This window comes from Podarcis melisellensis (assembly GCF_964234715.1).
Source record: "Podarcis melisellensis genome assembly, chromosome: 3".
Lineage (NCBI taxonomy): Eukaryota > Metazoa > Chordata > Lepidosauria > Squamata > Lacertidae > Podarcis > Podarcis melisellensis.
In genome coordinates this window covers 101,792,392-101,815,900 of record NC_138530.1, presented here as the reverse complement: position 1 = coordinate 101,815,900, position 23,509 = coordinate 101,792,392, and the positions used below count along the sequence as shown (strand labels likewise).

Below are 23,509 nucleotides of genomic sequence, written 5' to 3'. Positions count from 1 at the left end.
ATGTCCTCAGTGGCTTGCCTGAGGTCATGCAATATGTTCATATCAAAGGTGACATTTGAACTGGGTGCTTCCTAGAACCATAGCTCAGCCCACCATCTGCACGCTAGTCACATCAAGTTCTCAAGATGCAAATTTTTCTTCAGCATGGAGCTTACTACACTATAGCGCTACCTATTTTGGCCGGAGTGCACATCTGTGGCTCTTAACTTGAGAGCTGGATTTTACAACTTTGCTCTCATGTGCCAGTGTTTTATGCAAGACAAGAGACAAGATGGCCTATCAGCCCCAGTCAGTATGGTCAATGGTGAAGGCGGTGGTGTAGCATGGAGGGGGGCAGGGGAGCCATTGCCCCGGGCACACATTCGGGGGGGGCACACCAGGTGCCTCCCGCAGAGATCCCCATTGCACGCCCTCCGTACCCTGCCCCGTCCCTGCCTGGGATGTGAGTGCCTGCCTGGTGGTGAGGACTGGGTGAGCATGCTCTGTCCCTGCCTGATGCATTTCCAAATGCACCCATCTCGGGCGCTGGCAAACAGCACTATGCCACTGAGTCAAGGATGTTGGGAGCAGTTAACAACATCTGAAGGTCACAGTGGTTTAGCATGTGCAGTGGTGGCGTAAGGGGTGCAGGGGGCAGCTTGCCCCAGGTGTCATCTCTGAGGGGGGGGTGACAAGAAGGCACCCCACGGGGGGCTCGCCCCACTGCCCCTGGGCACGGCGGCGTGAACCGCCGCCATCGCCCCGCTGCAGCTGTGAGCAGAGGATCCTCCACCCGTGGCTGCACCCTCTGTCACCCTCCGTATAGCGCTCAAGCAGCGCCTGGTACTGTGCATGCGCGGCACTCCTCAAGCACTGTATAGACGGTGGCAGTATCTGTGCCACTAAGTACTGTGCATGCATGTGCCATAAGGACAGCAGCGGAATCCCGCCACCGCTGCAGCCGCAAGCAGAGAATCCGCTGCTGTATGTATGGTGTGTATTCATGTGCGGTGTGTAACAACGCATGCATATGCTCTGTGCTTACGGCATATGTGTGTGCACTGTGTGTACAGCACACACGCACATGCTGGTAGGTGGTTTGCCCCGCTCCCGACACCCTGCCACTGGTGCCGGTTCTCCTTCCTTTGCCCCTGAGCATGTGAGTATGTGTTTGCAGGGCACTTGTGTGACTATGCTAAATATTCACAACTGTTAGCTTTAGGGTTTTAGCGCCAATCCACTTTCCAAGTAGGTTTACAGCCCTTTTGGGCTGCTGCTCCAAACCTCTTTTTTTTTTTTAACCCACTTTCTTTTAGCTCCTAGGACTTAGATCTCATCCGATCAAAGACTATATTGTGAATGCTGTAATGGGACCATCCAGGCACTGCTTATTGGAGGAGAGAAGTGACTAGAGAGGGTGGGGCCAATGGCAGTCTTCCAAATTCCAAATATGCCAACAGGTTGGCAACCTTGGGGGCAGATCTACGCTCATGGTTTTTAAAGCTAAGAAAGAGTTAAGGAATAACCATATAACCACAAGGTGTTCTGTTCTTAACATTATTAAAATGTGGCACCAGAACGTGCTGCAGAGAAACCAGAAACCAGTGAGGCAGCGGAGAGAAAGCAAAAGAGAACATTTCCAGCTTTGACAGAGGTAAGAAACACTTTATTTTCAGGAGTATGCCCTGTGATGTTTCAGAACAATATTTCTATTATTGTTCTAATAACGTTTAAAAGGTCAGTGTAGATGCAGTCCTGAAGGCACATGAAGCAACCATCTTGCTGGGTCTGGCCTGGGTTTGGATGGGAGACCTCCTGGGAACCACAAGTATTTTGCCTCAGAAGAAAAGTGGGATACAGTGGTACCTCGGGTTATAGACGCTTCAGGTTACATACACTTCAGGTTATAGACTCCGCTAACCCAGAAATATTACCTCAGGTTAAGAACTTTGCTTCAGGATGAGAACAGAAATCGGGCTCCGGTGGCGCGGCGGCAGCAGGAGGCCCCATTAGCTAAAGTGATGCTTCAGGTTAAGAACAGTTTCAGGTTAAGAACGGACCTCCGGAACGAATTAAGTACTTAACCCGAGGTACCACTGTATATGCATGCAAGAAAGGAAGCGCACAAAAGGATAACCTCTGAGTAAATTGTCATTGGTCTTCTTACCCTAAAAGTTTTTTTTTATTCTCCCCCTTTTTTTGCTAAACTGACTCATAAAACAAGTTCGGTGAACTATTCCAGCAATTCAGGCATTTGCCTGGGCATGACAAGCTGGTAAACTGATTACAGTCTTGAATAACTGAGAGCTAGTAGATAATGAGATTTCCATGTGCCATATGGGCACACAAATGTTTTCTATTTCTCTCTCTCTCTGGATGCTATCTGCTCCACTTGATAACAACACATGATAGAAATGTTTTATATATTTTTGTTTTGAGGGGAGGGATACTTCCTGCAGACCCTGGCTGTGAGATAACAAAATATGCAAGGTTAAGTGATAAAAGACAATAGCTCCAATGTGAGATGTTCCATTACATTCATAAATCCAAAGCGAATGGGGCACTAATGTGATTTCAAGCACGTTACATGCTAAGGGCAGCACATCAAGAATGGAACAGAATCTGCTCAGGAGGAATGAATTGAAAAAGCTAGAAAGCTCAAGAGCTCTTACCCTTCCTTTAAGGTAAGAGTTCCACAAAGGCTATAAACATATCTAATATTTTCTACTTCAAACAGTGGTGCATGTATGTTTTGTGTAAGCACAATGTTGTTGTTTAGTCGTTTAGTCGTGTCCGACTCTTCGCGACCCCATGGACCAGTGCACACCAAGCACTCCTGTCTTCCACTGCCTCTTGCAGTTGGGTCAAACTCATGTTGGTAGTTTCGAGAACACTGTCCAACCATCTCGTCCTCTGTTGTCCCCTTCTCCTTGTGCCCTCCATCTTTCCCAACATCAGGGTCTTTTCCAGGGAGTCTTCTCTTCTCATGAGGTGGCCAAAGTATTGGAGCCTCAGCTTCAGCATCTGTCCTTCTAGTGAGCACTCAGGGCTGATTTCCTTCAGAATGGAGAGGTTTGATCTTCTTGCATTCCATCGGACTTTCAAGAGTCTCCTCCAGCACCATAATTCAAAAGCATCAATTCTTCGACAATCAGCCTTCTTTATGGTCCAGCTCTCACATCGTCATTTATCGTTTTTCTGGGTTCTCTTTCACTTCCCCACACACCCCAATTGTTATACGTTTAACAAAAGTGATCAGAAAACACCAAGAGACCTGTTATTATAATCCAGTCTTCCTCAGCCTGATACCCTCCAGGTGTTCTGAGCTACAACTCTCATCAGACCCCTGGAGCATGGCCAATACATGCCCTGCAGGGCACCAGGTTGGGGAGGCTGTTATAATCAATGTGCTGAAGACAGGAAACTGACCTACTGAGAGGGTCAATCCAACTAGGTGTAAGGCAGCCTTTTGAGATAGCACATTTTGGTTGACATCAAGGATGGCAAATTGTCAGAACGCAGACTTTTGTTTCATCCAGCCTATGGGTAGTTCGAAAGGTGCTGTCTAGACATTGACTCCAATTCCCAGCAGCTCCAGCCAGCATGGCCAATGGTCATGGATGTTGGAGCTGTAGTCTAACAACATCTGGATGGCAGCATGTTAGCACCCGTAGGCTAGTCCATGGTTTCTTGCCCTCTTTATTGATTACTATGGGGTGAATTGGGATGCGGGTGGCACTGTGGGTTAAACCACTGAGCCTAGGACTTGTCGATCAGAAGGTTGATGTTTCGAATCCCCATGACGGGGTGAGCTCCCATTGCTCGGTCCCTGCTTCTGCCGACCTAGCAGTTCGAAAGCATGTCAAAGTGCAAGTAGATAAATGGGAACCGCTCCAGCAGGAAGGTAAACGGCGTTTCCATGCGCTGCTCTGGTTCGCCAGAAGTGGCTTATTCATGCTGGCCACATGACCCGGAAACTGTATGCCGGCTCCCTCGGCCAATAAAGCGAGATGAGCGCCGCAACTCCAGAGTTGGTAACGACTGGACCTAATGGTCAGGGTCCCTTTTTTATGGGGTGAATTTAGATATACCAGAATTTTTGGTGTAAGTTACACAGAGATTTGTAGGTGGGGGCAGTGAAATAAGGAAGTTAGACTGCAGTATAACTTTGTTTATACCTCTCCCCAACAAACCCATTCCCCACACTTGACATGCCCCCTCCTTTTGCCCTCTACCCTGGAGTTACTTCTGCCAGCTTAATTTCTTAACACCATGTCATCCTAACATTTCCCAGCCACTGTATCTGGAGTTGAGGACTATACTGATATGTATTAATCACCAGTCACCTTTCTGAGTTCCCTTATTTTCTCAGGAGCTCTTCGGCAATTGCCAAGGTTAGATTGGTTTATTAAAACAAACAGCTCTACAGTCCAGACTAGAATAAAGGCAAGCATTATCTGTTCATTCTTTCTTGCAATTGGAATATTTCAAAGGCCTCCCTTTTCTATCTGAATTATATTTCCTTTTTGTTTAAGTTAAAAAGAAAAGAAGTTTGGGAGAGTTGGAGAAGTCATGATCAGCAAAAATTATAATTCATGCACTTTCCTAGTTAATAACCTCTTATGCACTTTAATAATTTAAGCTAATTATCAGTGGGACTGACTTCTGTGTATACTTCAATTATTGCTTTTAGTACATTTTCTCTCTTTTCTTTCATGTTAGCAATGCCACATGTCTTCAATGTGTCTCTCGTGCCCATTATTGCTGCTCTTCTCATATGATAAACTTATTATCTGTGAGAATATGACCTTGACACAGCAGAGGGGAGGGGGGGAGTCTTTAAAGGATAGCTCAATTAAAATCAAATACCTCTGCTTAGGTCTGCATGCCATTACTATTCATAAGACTGTGCAACATGATTCGAGCCAGAAGTGCTCATGCAACTTGAATGTTTGTTCTGAAGGAATCATTTTGAAAATGTTTGTGCTGCCATATGCTCTGTTCGTTTCAGTCACTTTGGTTGGCTTAACATAGAATCTGATGAACATCAGTTCCTTCTTTCAGATGTTCAATTAGCAGATGTGGGGCAGGAGAAGGGTTGTGCAGTCTGTTCCCATCTCTGACCCCCATATTATCATTAGGCTCAGCATCTGTTGTTCCTTCCTTTCCCCAGCCTTCTGTACCAAGCATGGAAGTCAAGGAGGAGTGGAGGAGGACCAAGGAGCTGGGACGCCTCTGAAGGCTGAATTTGGAGTGTGATCTGAAGGCTCCCTTTCCTTGCCAAAAGATGACTTGTCCTCAACCCATGGCCTTTATGTTTACTTAGGAGTAACAATACTCCTGGTAGGCATCTGATGACCACTGTGCGAGGAGATGTAGTGATGTCCACCAACAGGAATGGCTTTGAAAGAAGAGTTGATGCAGATTATCTAGACCCATTTCTTTCTGGATTCAGACAGAGGTATGGCCCTGAAACAGCCTTGGTTTCTTTGACTTATGAGAAAGGAGAAAGATGTGAGTGGGACATAGCAGAAGACAGCTTTCTCGTGTAGACAGCATAACCAGAAACACCATTCCTTGGATTCTCGATCTCAGTCATGCTTATTGCCCTCCACATACTGAGCTTTCTAAAATATATTAATCCTTTGTGAGAATCCAGTTTAAGGGGCAATTTATATATAACTGATATATATATTCGGAAGTACTTACAGGTGTGATTAATTTATTCTGTAATGCAATATGTGTAAAACAGTGCTGGAAGCCAAAGTTTAAAAAAGTAATTAATTGGTGGAGTACATAATTTGGAGTTGAGTAATTATATTGTGTTTGAATTCAGTATATGATGATAGAATGTCTAATTTCTTATTCCTGCAGCTTGATTATCCTGGATAATGATGTGCAATTAATGCTGCTGTTTCAACTATAGTTTGAGTTGTTTTGCCTTCGGATCAAGCTTAATTCCCACTGGTCATTCAGTTCCCCGGTTATCTTCCAGCAAGGCTAACTCACCTGTAGAACAGAACGAGTTTTATTAGCTGTGCGGATCCATCCCGCGGAATAAGAATGAGAAATACTGAGCCCAAATGGACAAATGGTACCAAGAGCAAGTGCAATGTTAGGGCTAAGAGCCTTGATTTTGAACCAGCCAACCAAATCTCACCTCAGCCTTAGGTAAGCTGCCTCTCCTCACAATGACTGGTGACTCTGCACACTTCATATGCTAGCACCAGCCAATACAACTGATAACAGGCTTACTCAAGCCATGCCTTCACCCCACCAGCATAAGTAGCTAAGCACTGTGTGAAGACACCCTTTCTCAACAGAAGGAAGCAAGGGCTTTCTCTGAAGCAATGCCTTCAGCCACACACACTGAGGAGAGGGCTGACAGCGATGGCAGGATGTTGGGGCCCCAGTGTAACACCCTGTACACCATAGCAGCCTCACCAAGGTCCACTGTCCACCACAAACCCATTATTTTGAAGAGGAGTGTGTTCGTTTCTACTTTTGGGGAATCAGTTTGAGGATGTTGCTTCTTTTCTTTCTCTGTGTGTTTTCTCTGAGTTCTGTGCATGTAGGTGGTTCTGACTATCACCTGCTTTTCTTCTGTGAAATGGCTACTTTTGTGCTGCCTGCAACAGATTTTTAGATTTCCAAATATACCCCCAGGTCCAAATAGGTTGAGCACCGCTGATAAAACTGGTGCTTAAGCCCAGTCAGGTCCAGATGCTTATTTAAGATTTGACGGACCAACTCTGAATCATTGTGCTCAAGGTCTGGGAGTTTCCCTGAGTGTTGGCTATGCAGTTCCATGAACTATGATTAGTGTCCTGGATGTGGATGAACAAAGGAGCACAACAGCTTTGGTTTTCATCTTTCCCCCTCTGCCATAGCATCAAGTTTTATCGGACAGGTGCTTTTGAGACTCAACTCTTTTGCCATGTAAGTGCTTCAAAAGCAGAAGCCCAAAGCTCCCTTGGAACAAGTCACCCATGTAATAATGGGCAAATCCGTCAATTTCAGTTTCTCTCCATTTCTTGCTTTTTCCAGTCCTAAGTTCAGGCCTCCAAATTTCTAAATTTGTGTGCTTTTTGTTGTTGAAAACAAAGTCCACATGAAAATTCACCAACATTTTAGCGCAGATTTATTCTAATATGTACATTTTTGTACACATTCTTGCAAAGCTGTATCCCTCAGTATAATGCATCTTTGTATGTTATTTTCTGGGAAAACCATAGCTATGGTTTTCCCAGTACAGTGGTGCCCCGCAAGACGAACGCCTCGCAAGACGAAAAACCCGCTAGACGAAAGGGTTTTCCGTTTTGGAGGCGCTTCGCAAAACGAATTCCCCTATGGGGTTGCTTCGCAAGACGAAAAAAATCTTGCATCCCCCCACAGGTTTTTTTCACTTTTTTCGCCCTTTTCTTAAGCCGCTAAGCCGCTTATCAGCTGTTCCGCTGATAAGCCGCTTAACAGCTGATCGCTGGAAGCCGCTTGACAGCTGTAGCGCTAATCCGCTAAGCTGTCAATGGGCTTGCTTCGCAAGACGAAAAAACCGCTATACGAAGAGCCTCACGGAACGGATTAATTTCGTCTTGCGAGGCACCACTGTAGTGATGTATGGAAGTGAGAGCTGGACCATAAAGAAGGCTGATCGCTGAAGAATTGATGCTTTTGAATTATGGTGTTGGAGGAGACTCTTGAGAGTCCCATGGACTGCAAGAAGATCAAACCTATCCATTGTTAAGGAAATCAGCCCTGAGTGCTCACTGGAAGGACAGATTGTGAAGCTGAGACTCCAATATTTTGGCCACCTCATGAGAAGAGAAGACTCCCTGGAAAAGACCCTAATGTTGGGAAAGATGGAGGGCACAAGAAGGGGCGACAGAGGACGGGATGGTTGGATAGTGTTCTCGAAGCTACCAGCATGAGTTTGACTAAACTGCGGGAGGCAGTGGAAGACAGAAGTGCCTGGCGTGCTCTAGTCCATGGGGTCATGAAGAGTCGGACACGACTAAACAACAACAACAACATGTTATTTTCACTAATACAGTACATACATTTTATGCACATTTGCACCCTAGTACACACACTTCTGGACATGTTGCTTGGCTGGAGAACTGCTATGCAAAATTCAGATAATTACAAATTCCAATGATTGGCCCTGTTTTGGTTCACATACTGTTTCAGTAAGCGCAAATTAGGTAGGTTCACCTTGGAATGTGAAGTGAATCAAATTTCTCCCTCACCCACGCACCCAATGCATGGGCTGTGATTCTGTCTGTGGTTCATTGGAGTTGTTTTTCTCAAGAGCAGAAGCCAAGCCAATTTTATACATTGCTACTGTCTTCCTTCTTCTTTTTAAAAATCTACTCTAGAGATTTTACTTGTGGAAGTATCAGTGCAGGGAGCAAGAATCACTGCTATGCTATAATGTTTGCTTATGAGAAAAGTCATTAAAAATCTTCTAAAGTCTTTTTAATGAATAATTTCAGCTTTGCTGTAGCAATTATCTGCACGGTTATTTTCAGTGGATTAAGACATGTTTCAGGGAGTTCATTTTCCTTGCTTCTGACCAAGGCCAATGTTCTACAGATTTTGCTATCCACTTTGCAAGACTTGGTTTCATTTCCCAAGAAATGAAATAATTTCTCTTGCTCTGGATAGGAATGGAAAGAACGCAGGGGTTGTGCCTTATTCTTTATTACAAGATGTCCAAGGCAATTGCTTTAGTAGGTCAGCGATCATAATTACATACAATATTGTAGTTAATAAAATGCATGCAAGAGATATATAGTCTATGAATATTAACTCCATTATGACCCATTCATCACTTTCTTATCTTGTACCTGTGAAAGTTGGCACATTTTACATGTTTTCAAAATGAATACAATTAATTTTTGTCCGCATGAAGGAAGATAGCTTTATTAATTTGTTTGGCCTCAATCCTGTGACTTATGGGGCAAGGAACAGATTGTGAACCTATGGATAAGCCCACTGACTTCACTGAAACAATTTCATGGTGATTGCCACCAGAGGTTCATGAATGCTTTGCCCCAGCTGAAACCAGACCAGCAGCAGGAGCAAAGAAGCCCTGTCTGGGACTTGCATTTTCTGGACACAGTAGGCGCAGAACAATTTGTAGCTGTGAGCTAATATATGAGTATTTGCTTCTGGATAAACTCACTTGCCCACAGATGTCTGTGCAGCCATTTGTAGTACATTGAAAGCCTAGATGAAGCTTTTCCCAGTCTATTTCTGTTACTTGGTTTGGTGACCTATTGGTGTTTTTTACTTGGTAGGGATTCAGATAAGAGAATATCATTGGAGAAGCCTGCAACTACGGTGAGAACTTATTATATGCAATGCATGTGCTCAGTTGTGTGGTTTGGGGAGAGTTCTGAGGGCAAGAGAGAAAGGACTGGAGCATCGCATTTGGCTCCCGAGCCTGAGGTTGCTTATCTCCACTTTCCTAACTTGCAGTCAGCCCTCTGTTTGAGTGCCACATGTCTCATCACTCAAACTGAAGGAGAAACAGCTCCTTTCCCTTCTCTCTCTCTCCCTCTCCTTCCCTCCCTCCCCCCTCTCTCTCACACACACGAGGCAGGCAAGTAATAACATTGCCTCAGTATTGAACATACTACGCATGATCAAGAGTTTGCAGAGGCAAACAAGTAACAACTCAGAACACAGTGTTATTAAGGAGCGGTATTCTGTGTTTTATTTTGTTTTGCCTTTTGATAGCACCTTTGAGTCTCGTTTAATTAAGGAATTTTTAATTCCTCCCAGGCAACAGTGAAGCTATCATGTCAGGCACAAATGATGTGTTGAGCCCAACATAATTGTAGACCTTTGCACATGGCATTTGTTTAAGGTTATTATCGAGAAATGATAGACTGCACCAACCTCTCAACAATAAAGCCAAACATTCGCAGGAGTTACGCTGAGCAGGAGGGAGGTGCGCCACACATAAAAGTGACATTTTTGTTTCTATTTAAAGTTCCCCTAAGCAGCGCCATTCCGGTGGAGATTTTCCAGCATTTATGCCTTTGTAACCTTTATTTGCGATTTTGGGGGGGGAAAGAAAGAAAACCCTTATGTAAACTGTCTCAGAAATAAATGAAAATTCTGCTCATGTGGAAATGCCACCAGCATCAGTGGGCAAATCTATAGAAAGTTCTTTTGTGTTTTGTCTTTTTAAAAAAATCCTGTTTGTGGTATTTGCAGAAACACTGGTTAATTATGAAGAATATAAAGTTTGTTTTGACAGGATGCTAAAGAAGGGGGAATAAAAACAAGAAATTACATATAAAGTAGGTACGGTAAAGGTACACTTGATTGTTACCAAGTGTTCGTTTTTGTGTAATACATTTCATCTCATTCGAAAACACCTAGTAAGGTCATGACTATAGCTGAATAAAGAATCATTATTTACACAGATCTTCAAATGGTAGGCCCAGTAAGGGAAAACAGAGAAGCTATTTCCATTAGTTTTATTGGAATCAAACCTACTCTCAAATATGGAATAATTCTGACTCATGAGCTTGCATATATAATTTGGCACTTCTGAAGCTGCCTTATATTTCATGGTTAATTGTTGAACCATCTGATCCAATATGGTCCTGTGGTCCTCCAACTCCCATTAGCACCAGCCAGGATGACCAGTGGTCAGGGATAATGGGAGTCAATCAATCAATCAATCAATCACCAACTAGAGCAGGGGTAGGTAAACTAAGGCCCAGGGGCCGGATGCGGCCAAATCGCCTTCTCAATCTAGCCTGCAGACCATATGGGAATCAGGGTGTTTTTACATGAGTAGAAGGTGTCTTTTTATTAAAAATGCATCTGTGGGTTATTTGTGGGGCCTGCCTGGTGTTTTTACATGAGTGGAATATGTGCTTTTATTTAAAATGCATCTGTGGGTTATTTGTGGGGCATAGGAATTCATTCATTATTATTTTTTTTCAAAATATAATCCAGCCCACCACATGGTCTGAGGGACAGTGGACCGGCCCACAGCTGAAAAAGGTTGCTGACCCCTGAATTAGAGGGCTGTGATTGTTTTTCTTAACAATCAACCATGTTTTGTGGGAGGAGGACTAAAAGATCTGGGAATTGGGGCATAGAGCAGTGAAACATGTGTAATACAATATTATTTCCCCCTGCCATCTCATAAGTGAGTGACCAGAAGACTGGAGGATCAAGTCCAAATACACCTGTCATTTGTCTATTTGTGGGACGCGGGTGGTGCTGTCGTCTAAACCACTGAGCCTCTTGGACTTGCTGATTGGAAGATCGGCAGTTCGAATCCCTGCAACGGAGTGAGTTCCCATTGCTCTGTCCCAGCTACTGCCAACCCAGCACTTTGAAAGCACACCTGTTCAAGTAGATAAATAGGTACCACTGTGGTGGGAAGGTAAACAGCGTTTCCATGCACTCTGACCTGCCTGTTTTGGTATTTGTTTTTGTGTGAAACACTAACAGACATGGAATTACAAAAGAGTGAGACGGAATAGGTCCTATGCTGGAAGTGAGGTGGTTGCAGCGATGGTCTTCTTGACTTCTTGAGCCTGTAACAATCCTCAGCTTGAGATCTTTTGACTTACCTGGAAGGCAAGTGAACTTGGTGGGGTGGCAGAAAGACTGGTGTCTTTAGACCCATGTGAGACCTGAGAACTCATTGGCTAAAGCAAAGATGGAGAACCGCAGCCCTGAGAGACAGATGCAGCCCCACCCCAGGGTTTCCATCTCATCCTTGGGACTCTGCCCCTTCCCTATCCAAGCTAGCTGTACCACCTTCCCAGCTCAAATCCATTTTGAGCAGGACAGTGGCAGGAAAGAACATTATCAATGGGCACAAAAGAACAGCTTTTGCTCTTTAATGTGCTACAGAATAACTCCAGGGTGCTCATCATACGGCTTCATGATTTGTTTAGTATTTCACAGTGTGTCCTCAGCATCTTTACCACAAAATTGTTATAATTTAAGGCAGTTTTACACAGGAGTTACTCTTTTCTAATCAGAATCTTAGATATGATTGTTTCTGGAAGAAACATCTTAGCAACTGTATTTTTAAGCTTAGGCAGCCATTCAGAATCTGATTACCTTTCCACAGTTTCAAACAAAATGGATTAACGTGTCTCAGCTTTTATTACATTTTCGACACCTGTCATTTGGCATTAAGCTGACACTATGCAGATCTATTGCAGATCAGTATGAATGGACAGAATGTAATGGTATATTATACATAGGAAATGGTGATGGATAAAGCGAGGGTAATTTATGTTATGTTCCTATTAGAGTGAAATATTTCTGGGAGAGCCTTACACGCTTTAGGCAAATCAACTTTTCTGTGGAGTTTAGCAGTAGGAAGGCAACTAATTAATAACTGTTGTTATTGGGTGAGATCCAATGTAGCAGGAGAAAGTGTCGGCTCATACAATAGGGCTTTCCCTTCTCCCCCTTGCAACCTTCTGAACACTCCCAAAATCTACTGTGGGGTTGAAGAGAAATCTTCTCATTGCAGAAACAGATTTCCATTACACAAGCAAGCAGAAATCATTGGATGTCACCCTTTAGCTTTATTTATTCATTGCCTTATACAGTCCTACCTTGGTTCGCGAACACCTTGCTAGTTGAATGTTTTCGCTCCCGAATGCCACAAACCCAGAGGTGAGTGCTCCAGTTTGCGAATGTTCTTTGGAACCCAAATGTCTGACATGGCTTCCATGGCTTCCAATTGACTACAGGAGCTTCCAGCAGCCAATCAGAAGCCATGCCTTGGTTTCTGAACATTTTGAAAGTCGTACGGACTTCCAGACCCGATCCCGCTCAACTTCCGAGATGCCACTGTAGCACAAGAAGTTTCAAGATGACTCAACATCAACAAATGCAATGGCATTATGAAATTAAATGACAGTTAAGTTGGTAAAGGTCAAGGGTAACCTGGATGGTTAAGTCCAGTCAAAGGTGACTATGGAGTGTGGCACTCATCTCACTTTTCAGGATGAGGGAGCCGACGTTTGTTCACAGATAGCTTTCTGGGCCATGTGGCTAAACCGCTTCTGGTACAACGGCACACTGTGACGAGTGCCAGAGTGCACAGAAATGCCGTTTACCTTCCCACCGCAACATAATGGCATTATGTTGGTGTTGGTGCTGACCTTTAAAGCCCTAAACGGCCTCTGCCCAGTATACCTGAAGGAGCGTCTCCACCCCCACAGTTCAGCCTCTGAGGTCCAGCTCCGAGGGCCTTCTGGCAGCTCCCTCACTGTGAGAAGTGAGGTTACAGGGAACCAGACAGAGGGCCTTCTCGGTAGTGGCACCTGCCCTGTGGAACGCCCTCCCATCAGCTGTCAAGGTAATAAACAACTATCTGACTTTTAGAAGACATCTGAAGGCAGCCCTGTTTAGGGAAGTTTTTAATGTTTGATGTTTTATTACATTGTTGTTGTTGTTGTTGTTATGATGATGATGATGATGTTGGGAGCTGTTTAGAGTGGCTGGGGAAACCCAGCCAGATGCACGGGGTATAAATAAATTATTATTATCATTGTTATTATTATTATTATTAAAAATTAAGTATAATAAGGGAAGACTGAAAATCTGCAACAATTAAAACACATCAACGGCCTCCCTAAAATGTCAGCATGATCAACACTAAAGTACCAGCCAGCAGCTAACTACAGCACAGCAGAAAGAAGAAAATTAAAAATTAAATGCTTGGGAGAAAAGGAAAGTGCTCAGAATATACCATGACTTTATGACTGAGCTACAAGTCTTTCAAACTAGTGTTACTTTCAGACTTAGGACACCCCAATGCACCACCAATCTCATTTACTGCAAGTGTCATTTATGTTGGGAGTGGTTTGCTTGCTGCCAAATTCGGAATCTCTATCCTGCCCTGGACCTTATACCTTCTCTGCAATTCATTTCTGTGAAAATGAGGTGTGAAGAAAACAAGCAGAAGTGCAATTGATTGCAAGCTTTCAGACTTTTAAGAGAATTTATTCATCTATTGTTTCAAAACAATAAAGCAGCCCTTACATTAAGCCACTCATTGCAAAACATTTCCCCTCTTTCTGTCATTTTCAAAAAGCATTCCAGACTGACAAGAATCTTCTGCTCTAGTGTGCAAGGGAACAATTGTGAAGTGAAGCAATGCAAGCAGCTGACTGGTGTTCTGCATTGTTGTACATCCCATTATTCCCTCCTTTTTTTGAATTTCACACTCAAGAAAAGTAAGTTTTCAAAAGATGACCTTAACATTCTTTGTACTAATACAACTGCTAAACAGTTAATTTCTATTGCACACATTTTTGTGACAGAAGGACGAGACACACAGCAGGCCTAGTTCTGACCTCAGACGTGTAACAAGACTGTGTGGCCCTGGAATAGAACAGTATTTGGCACCTAAAGAAATACACAGAAATGCTTTCTCAGATGCGGATTTTAGGAATCATGGTTTATCGCCGTGTAGGAGTTTAGGTGATACACGTAGCTAACATTACAAATTGTGCCTAAAAGTGGACCAGCAACTGGTGTAACTGAAACGATAATGAACCTGAATGCTTCCTTGACCAAATACTTGTCAAAACTCTTGCAAAAGCTTTTTGTCCTAGAGGAAGTTTACAGAATAGGATGGCAGCCTTCCTGACCGACAGCACATTTGTCCTGTTCAAATTAAGTTTTGTCCTGCTCACCTAACTCTGACATGAAGCAATTGTTTGATACCATTAGTATGCACTTTCCTAATCATGAAGAAGTCGACTCAGAACCAAGAGCACCTTGTCAAGAAAGTCTGGACTGGATTTTTCTGTCCCACTTGCCCATTCTGATGTACGGGTGTTGTTTTTGTTTTTGTGTGGGTAACAACACCTAGTAGGGGAGGGTTTATTTTAATGCCCCTGGATAATAGGAACTTTATACTGATGCATCAGGGCTCCTTGGCTTGAAACACCGGCTGAATTCAAGGGGAGATTTCACAGAGCAATGTAGGCAAATGCAGAATTAAATGAGAAATGATAGGATGACATTCTAAAAATCCTTGCTCCAAATTATTCTAAAAGTCACGGTGCAAGAGGTATAATTGGCAGGAAAGCATAGAGCTTGTCAGTCCACTGCACTAATTACCCAGTCAAGAGCTTGGAGTGAACTCCTACCAGCCTATGTCGCGGGTCTCTTCCGTCTTAGACAGATCTGCTTCTTTTTCACTTCAGCTCCAACACATTATTCTGAATTTTTAAAAACAGCATCTTCAATTTTTCAGACAAAGATCACCCCTCCCCTGCCGCCTGCTAATATACAAATGTTACTGAGGATTGGCTACTGGCCTCATATTTTGTTTGGAAGCAAGATGGGAGATTAAGTGCAAAGTATATTTTATATAAGAGAGCCAGACGTCAGTCTCTCTCTCTCTCTCTCTCTCTCTCTCTCTCTCTCTCTCTCTCTCTCTCTCTCTCTCTCTCTCTGAATGAAACATGCAAAATGGCATTAAATGTATTTCACTGTGTCACCAAGAATTCAGTGGAGCCAGCAGTAATGAATATGCTTTTCTCCTCAGCTGGATGAGTGTTTCATTTCTGCCTGACAAGATCATCCGACAAGCAGACCTTGCACTGGCAATGTTGTATATTTTCAAAGGCATGTAAATTAGGTTGACAGGCTCATAAACATAAATTGGCAGGCATCCCACAGCAATGCTCGTTAAGATGCACTAATGCCATATAATAAATACATACTGGTATAATATCTCCATCCATACAGGCACACACAGCTAGGCAGAACATAAGGTGACCTACAATGCGTTTTGTACACTGCAGCATGTGGTGGCATTTAATGGCAACTGCAGAATTACTAAAGCGGTCCTTAGCCCTCGTAGTCAGGCTGATCTGTTTTCCAAGTAAGAAATGCAAAGAGGTCACATTGGGCTGGTGAGCGCATTTGGGATTCCTCTCACACACATCTTGTTAGGAGCGTTTGTTTGTCGAATGCTACAAGCGTTGGCTATTATTTATCACTCCTGCTGTTATTTGTAGCACTATTACTTTCAGTTTTACACATATCTTTATGGTCTTGTGTTCACCTTCACAACAACCCTGCATCATTCTCATTCTCATTTTACGGACAGGGCAACAACTGCTGAGATATACAGTTTTGTTAAATGCATCCTGGAAAATTCCAAGGCTGAAGAAACAGGCCGCTAACATGTGCCCCTCAGGCTTATGCTCGCTGCAGTGGCGTAGCATCCTTTATTGGCACCCGGGGCGTTTGTCTGCATGCACACTAGGTAGGTCCAGGGATTGGGCACAAAGGGTGAACAAAACCCATTACAGCAGCTGAACCGTCACCACCACCACTGGGCAGGCACAGGTCATGGAGGGTTCACAGGGTTGTACTGCACCACCCGCCCATGCAGGGGGGAGCCCAGCCAGCCGACATAGCCCTTGGCGGGCACATCCCCCCAACACTAGCCAGGTGGCCATTCAGCGAGGGGGCAGGAGGCACTTTGGCAAGGCTCTGAGGCCCAGAAACCCTTGGCAGCAAGCAGGGCAGGGATACCTGCATAGGTGCACCTGGCTCACACACCCTCAAAACCGTGTGCCTGGGGTTATGGCCCCCATGGCCCTCCCCACATTATGCTCTTGGTTCACTGAGCCTTATCTAGTTTCCAAATATAGGCCAGATCAACTTTATTCAGTGGGCCGATCTATTTTTAGCCAAGGTCTAAGTATAAGTGCCACCTAACTGTGCACTGCAGGACAAATGCAGTTTCCCATAACTTCCCATAAGTTTTGCAGCTAATTTCAGAGTCAGACAAAAGGGTGCCAATTGAATAAAATATATGGGGGGGCCCAGGCAAGACCCACCCTGCATAATCGATCACAAGATGCAGCACATGCACACCATGTGAATGGCATGCCCATCAACTTCAGGTAGGAGTTGGCTCCTATGGTCAAACAACATTAGCACAGTACAGGAGAGGTGGTATCTCTGCCACAGATTTTCCTGCGCATATTTTAGCTGTAAGTCATCAAAAACAGTCCATCCAGTAATGGTTATGTAGTGTGCTGATTATAAGCAAAGCATTTCATAGTACAGTGGTACCTCAGGTTACAGACGCTTCAGGTTACAGACACTTCAAGTTACAGACTCCGCTAAGCCAGAGATAGTACCTCAGGTTAAGAACTTTGCTTCAGGATGAGAACAGAAATCGCACAGTGGCGGCAGTGCAGCAGCAGTGGGAGGCCCCATTAGCTAAAGTGGCACCTCAGGTTAAGAACAGTTTCAGGTTAAGAACGGACCTCCGGAATGAATTAAGTTCTTAACCCGAGGTACCACAGCATAATATAAAGCAAGCCATGTAGAGGCTGTATCCACTGATGCGGTCCTGTTTGCGCAATGACTCTCGCTTGTGTAATGAGACATCCCTTCCTCTCTGTGCCTCGCAAATCTACTCTGAAGGGTTAGGGGACACCCTCAGAAAAAAAATTGGGAGGAGAGGGAGTTCCATTGTGTGAGCAGTAGTCCTTGCATAATTGGGAAGACTTCATTGGATATAAGTACCAGCGGGGCTTTTTTCAGGGGGAACTTGCCAGAACGAGGGAGGTGTTCGTGGTGGGTTCCGGCACCTCTTTTTCTAGAAAAATAGCACTGAGAACCAGTCATGACAGATTAGCTCCAAAGGGGTAAAGGAGGAGAATTTAGGGCCAGAGCAGATGATATTGTTATTATTTATACCACGCCCATTTGACTGGGTTGCCCCAGCCACTATGGCTAGCTTCGAACACATCTAAAAAACATAATAAAATGTAGCTATTAAAACGCAAACACACACAACTCAGATTTGTGAGATGCAGCCACCCATTTCATGTATCGTCTAGTCTGGTCTTCAGACTTTGTTTCCTATTGTCTACTGCATCCCTCTGTACAAAATATTGTCTATGGTTGAAACACCCAACTGGAGCCATGTTTTAAGGGAGCAAAAGTCTCAACAGATTGGCAAGACTTTGCTTCGTAAAGTGTACACCCATACTAATTTAAGTTCTGCTATATACTGTATTGCAGTGGGAGCGAATTAAGCCCTATCTTTCTATAAACAAACAAAAAAACCTTAGATCAAGTAAAAACTAGATCTATACGGCAACAGCCTATGAAACTATCAAGAGATTTTGACATTATGTTTTGCAATTTTCAATAGAATGAAAAACAATAATACAACAAATGGCTACAACTCTCTTGTGTTAATCTTACAGCATATGATTGGAAAAAGCGATATGCATATAAAATAAAATAAAGAACAAATAAGACAACTATCTGATATAGCCACTGCAAAACCAAGCATGATTTTTTCTTCAAATTTAATTTCAAAGAACCTACTTTTTATCAGTTAGCTCTAGAATAGCCTTGGAAAAGCTCCTTGGAAACCCCTCAGTTATTTGGCCATTTATATACACGAGCCAACCAGGAATTTGCGTAGAGTCTATCCATCGCAACCATACCTGTCAAAAATAATTTTGGTAGGTTTATATCTTCTATAATCTTGTAATCCAAGCCAGTAACCAAAGAACATAAACCTAATTTCAGATGTCACTAAATTCTCTACAGAGGTTAGCGAATAATACAATGTGAAAACAGGCACTAATATGCCAATAAAAGTGTATATAGCAGTGTATATCCATCAGGTTTTTGAAATGAATTTTATAGCTGTGAGCCACTCAGAGGACTGTAAAGTCAAAAAGCACTACAGCGATGCTTAAGTGAACAAAAATAAGAATAAGTCTCCGGCACAGACTGTAACACCAGAAGTGGCAAATTTAGATTGTAATATCTGAGCATTCACTGCAAATGAGGATCAGGAAGAGCAGGCACCCCAGAAGCTGAGCAGAGGGTTCAGTAATACAGGGAAGGTGCTAGTGACACAGCACCCAACAGGATTGCACTAAAGAGGTCAATCCTGCTGACTGCAGGCTGCTGCTGTTGTGGAAGCATGTTCCCTACATTGAAGGTGCTTGCAAAGCAGCACCCAGCAGGATGGCACAGTCTGCTTGCCAGCTGGTGAGCGGAGGGTTCAATCTTGCTGGTTGCAGGGGTCTGCTTTGCAATTGTATTCCCTGCAGGGCTACCACTGCCGCACCCAGCAGGATTGAAGCCTCCTACTCTGTGCAGTGCAATTGAGGGGCGGAGTTGCAATCTATTTCTCCCCCTTCTCATTTACGTGTTTAACTTAAAATAAAACCTAATTATACATCAACCCCAAACCAGAATAGATTGGAGGCTGGATCTGGGTCAGGTCAAATTTTTCCTGGGCTGCCTACATTCTGGCACACCCAGAGTCCTGGGTAAAGGTAGATAAAGGACCCCTGGATAGTTGAGTCCAGCCAAAGGTGATGATGGGGTTGTGGCGCTCATTTTGCTTTCAGGCTGAGGGAGCCAGCATTTGTCCATAGACAGCTTTCCAGGTAATGTGGCCAACATGACTAAACTGCTTCTGGCACAATGGGACACCAGGACAGAAACCAGAGTGCACGGAAATGCTGTTTACCTTCCCACCACAGCGGTACCTATTTATCGGCTTGCACTGGCATGCTTTCGAACTGCTGGGTTGGCAGAAGCTGGGACAGACGTTGGCGGAAAGACCATAGCTCAATGTGAGAGTTTTCAAATTAGAGACATGCCTTCCAACGTAGCAAAAATTAATTGCATTTGACACTTTTAATTTCAGGACCACTTAAGAACAGTTAATACTCTCTGAATCGGGCTTGTCTATTTTTCTTTATATTGTTGTAAGTTTGGGGCCAGGTGTATGTGTGCCGAACCTCTCTAATTCCTGGATCCAGCATGTGTTAAAAGCTAATCAAGCTTTCTTGTTCCAGAAAGTAGCTAAACTAGCTTCCTGGTAAGGTGATGGGAGATTAAGGGGCTTGGTGCAAGAGGGCAGAAAGGTGGCAGGCCCTCCCTCAACAGGCAAAGATAGTTGGGAGCGGAGGTCTAGCAATGATGAGACCTAGAAGCAAAGCAGGATACAGTGGTACCTCGGGTTAAGTACTTAATTCGTTCCGGAGGTCCGTTCTTAACCTGAAACTGTTCTTAACCTGAAGCACCACTTTAGCTAATGGGACCGCCCACTGCCGCCGTGCCACGGGAGCACGATTTCTGTTCTCATCCTGAAGCGAAGTTCTTAACCTGAGGTACTGTTTTTGGGTTAGAGGAGTCTGTAACCTGAAGTGTATGTAACCTGAAGCATATGTAACCCAAGGTACCACTGTATTGGAGAGCGAGAGAACCAGTAGAAATGTTTGAGAGCAATGCTTAATTTCTGTTTGAATCCTAGGACACAGCCATGGGAGAAACAAGGCCCTTTTGAAGTGCTAAGGTTGCATATATGTGTAAATAAACCATATATCATAAAGACACCACAGTCTCCAATGTGCCTCATTTCCAAAAGGAAACATAAACCCTGGGCAAGCACCCTGGAAACTTGTACCGTTAGGAGATTGTGGTGGCATGCAACAATATTGTTCATTGTAAAAAGACAAATTTTATGGATTTGATAGTTAAATGTGGCTACTAAATCAGAGTTGTCTGAATGCCTGATTCCAAACAGAAAGGGTAGAGTCTGACAGGAATCCTAGGCATGTTTGTACTCAGAAATAAGCTCCATGGAGCTACCTCCATAGCGAGTTTACAATTTCACTGCACATAATGAAAATTATCCAACGAGTATGCAATAAGCATCTGAACTTATACCACTCAAGCAAAACTTTTTGACACTGTCAAACGTTCCCTACAAGTTTCCATTCACAGTTATTACATTTTTTTAAAAAAAAAATGTTCCAGGTTACACCATATGTATGCTGTACATAAATAACATATTTATTCTGTTCCATTGGTGTATTTTAATAAGCATTGCTTTGGGACACCATGCCTGACAATTTAGGTTTATGAGGCTGTCAACAGAATTTACATGGTTAGGAAAATGTGATACAAAGTTGCCAGAGTAAGCTGCTGTCTGTCAAACGTAGCTGTCATGGAGAAATGAAACTTATAGAAGCTTGTACAGGCAGGACCGAATCGAATATGACAGAAAGGGTTTCCCCTTCCTTAGGAAATGCAAAAGATGTGGGGTGCCTGTGATTGTGAGTCACATTGTATCATTCATTTTCATCAGAAACACTTCTTTAAATATATTATCAAAAAGCAACATATTCTCCTTGGTGGGACGTGTTGTGTCATGCATACTCTGAGGCAAAAGTCACCAACTCTTTTGGCACATTTGGAATTATGAGAGAGTTGCTGTGGGTATAAGTCACCAAATGGCTGTTGTGGAGGGTGTGTGGTAACATAAAATGGATGCCATGGAGCCATGGCTTAACACAAAATGGCCAGCTCATCTAAAAGATGTGAAAAAGCAAAATCAGAAACTGAAAAAACACAACTTAAGAACTACCGCCCCATCTCCCTTCTAAATGTGGATTACAAAATATTTGCTGATGTTTTAGCAGGCAGACTTAAAAGAGTTTTAAATGAAGTAATTCATAAAGACCAGGCCGGCTTTCTCCCAGGTAGACACATGTTTGCAAACACAAGGAACATTATTGACATTTTGGAACTTTTGCAAACAGATATAAACACTAAAGCAGTACTGATATTTATAGACGCGGAGAAGGCCTTTGACAACATCTCTTGGAAATTTATGAAGGGAAATTTAAAAGAAATGGGAGTGGGGCGGGGTTTTGAAAATGGGATTGATGCAATATATTCAGAACAAAAAGCTAAATTGATAGTTAACAATGTGGTAACAGAAGAATTTAAAATTGAAAAAGGAACACGACAAGGCTGCCCGATTTCCCCTCTGTTATTTATCTCAGTTCTAGAGGTGCTCTTGAATTTGATTAGAGGGGACCGGCTGGTGCAGGGGATCCAGGTCGGAGCGAAACAATATAAACTAAAAGCTTTTGCAGATGACCTAGTATTGACATTGCAGGAGCCAGAATCTAGTACGAAAAGAGTATTACAACTGATACATGATTTTGGTCAGGTGGCAGGATTTAAGTTAAATAAACAAAAAACGAAGGTGCTAGGGAAAAACATGACAGACACAGAGTCAGAACGGTTTCAGAGAGAAACAGAATTATCGCTAGTGAAAAGGGTAAAATACCTAGGGGTTAACATAACAGCCAAAAATCTGAGTCTATTTAAAGATAATTATGAAAAATGTTGGTCGGAAATTAAGAGAGACTTGGAAAGTTGGGCAAAGCTGAAGCTTTCTTTGTTAGGCCGAATTGCTGCAATTAAGATGAATGTGCTGCCAAAGATGTTGTTTTTGTTTCAAACATTGCAAATTGTGGACAAAACAGAGTGTTTCCGGAGGTGGCAGAGAGATATTTCCAAATTTGTCTGGCAGGGCAAAAAGCCCAGAATCAAGTTTAAGATATTAACAGATGCAAAGGAAAGAGGGGGCTTTGCCCTGCCAGACTTAAGGTTGTATTATGAAGCCGCAGCTTTCTGCTGGCTAAAGGATTGGCTACTTCTTGAGGACACTGATGTGCTAGATCTTGAAGGTTACAACAATGCTTTTGGTTGGCATGCATATTTGTGGTATGATAAAGTTAAGATCAATAAGGCCTTTAAGAACCATATTGTCAGAAAAGCAGTGTTTAATGTCTGGATTAAATATAAAGACTTACTGGAAAATAAAACACCAAGGTGGCTTTCACCTTTGGAAGCTAAGGCCCGAAAAGGAACCAATATGGAAGCCTACTGGCCAAAATATTGGGAACTGTTAGAAAAAGACGGAGATAATTGGAAATTGCAGAGTATGGAGAAAATGAAGGACAAAGTGCGAGACTGGTTACACTACGCTCAGATTAAGCAAACTTTTAAAAGCGACAAAAAGTTAGGATTCCAGGTGGAGAAATCGAAGTTGGAAACAGAACTGTTAGAACCCAAGACCAAGGTACTTTCAAGAATGTATAACTTGCTGTTGAAATGGAATACACAAGACGAAATGGTTAAGTCGGCTATGATAAAATGGGCACAGGATATTGGGCATAATATTATGTTTGAGGATTGGGAAAGGTTGTGGACCACTGGGTTGAACTTTACTGCATGTAATGCTTTGAAAGAAAATGTAATGAAAATGATATACAGATGGTACATGACCCCAGTTAAACTTGCTAAAATATACCATTCGTCAGATAACAAATGTTGGAAATGTAAGGAAAATTAAGGAACATTCTACCACCTCTGGTGGACTTGCCCTAAGGTGAAGGCCTTCTGGGAAATGATATATAATGAGTTGAAAAAGGTATTTAAGTATACCTTCACCAAGAAACCAGAGGCCTTTCTTTTGGGCATTGTCGACCAGAAGGTGCTAAAGAAAGATAGAACATTCTTTATGTATGCGACAACAGCAGCAAGGATACTACTCGCTAAGAATTGGAAAACTCAAGATCTACCCACACTGGAAGAATGGCAGATGCAACTGATGGACTATATGCAACTGGCGGAGATGACTGGCAGAATCCGAGAC

General features: G+C 43.2%; 1 long non-coding RNA gene across 3 annotated transcripts in view; it reads right to left on the bottom strand.

Moving 5' to 3' along the window:
• Window positions 1-5,779: 5,779 nt before the first annotated feature.
• The window catches only part of LOC309367314, a 41,564-nt gene continuing 23,834 nt past the window's right edge, over window positions 5,780-23,509 (bottom strand). For all 3 annotated transcript variants that reach the window (XR_014167025.1, XR_014167026.1, XR_014167027.1), the window contains one exon: window positions 5,780-5,988. This is a non-coding gene — a long non-coding RNA (uncharacterized lncRNA). The remainder of the gene's footprint in view (window positions 5,989-23,509) is intronic.